The sequence below is a fragment of the Ipomoea nil genome, unplaced genomic scaffold, assembly GCF_001879475.1.
Source record: "Ipomoea nil cultivar Tokyo-kokei standard unplaced genomic scaffold, Asagao_1.1 scaffold2705, whole genome shotgun sequence".
NCBI classification, from domain to species: Eukaryota; Viridiplantae; Streptophyta; class Magnoliopsida; order Solanales; family Convolvulaceae; genus Ipomoea; species Ipomoea nil.
In genome coordinates, this window is record NW_017619133.1 from 690,883 (window position 1) to 691,608 (window position 726).

Below are 726 nucleotides of genomic sequence, written 5' to 3' on the forward strand. Positions count from 1 at the left end.
ACTTCCAACAGGGAAGTACTTCAAGTTCAACATACTCTGGACTCGGCACACTTCCAATTTGACATATTCCAAATTTGGCACACATCTAATAGGCATACTTTTAGTAGAGAATCAGAGGGCTTCTCCTATACAAAGATTGTACCCCTTCCCGTTTGATATATACTTGATACTTCATTGTAACCGATACTTTGAATTTTGAATATATACAATTCAAGTTTTTCGCGTTTACAGTCTTAACATATTCTTATGACCACTTTCCAAACAAAAATATCTGATGTTCAAGCTCACTAATCATCTTATTTTTACATTCCTCAAATGCACACTTTGGGGAGAAAGGAGGAGAAGAAATAGGTATGTCCCATCCATCCATTACAGCAATATTTTCTTTATCATAACAGCTTTTCATGGCCCATCCTAAAGAATGCTTCAGTTAAGCTTTGTGACAATTACCTTAAAGCACAAGATGAACGCTTTTCAAACAAACCAGAAGCAATTACCACTATAAGAAAAATCACGAATTGCAATGGGAAACATCGCGACGGAACATAATCTGTTGTGAATTTGTGACGGTTTTTGCGATGAAACGTGTTCTGTCGCAATTTTACGTCGAAAATGGTGACAGAATGCAATTCCGTAATAATTTTTGGCGCAAAGTGAGAATAAAACCTGGGAAATTTTGGCGCCAACACTTTGGTGACGGATTTTGCGACATAATTAATGACGGAA

General features: G+C 36.8%; 1 pseudogene; it reads right to left on the reverse strand.

The window, feature by feature from the left end:
* Positions 1-285: 285 nt before the first annotated feature.
* LOC109156258 overlaps positions 286-726 on the reverse strand; it is a 17,481-nt pseudogene continuing 17,040 nt past the window's right edge.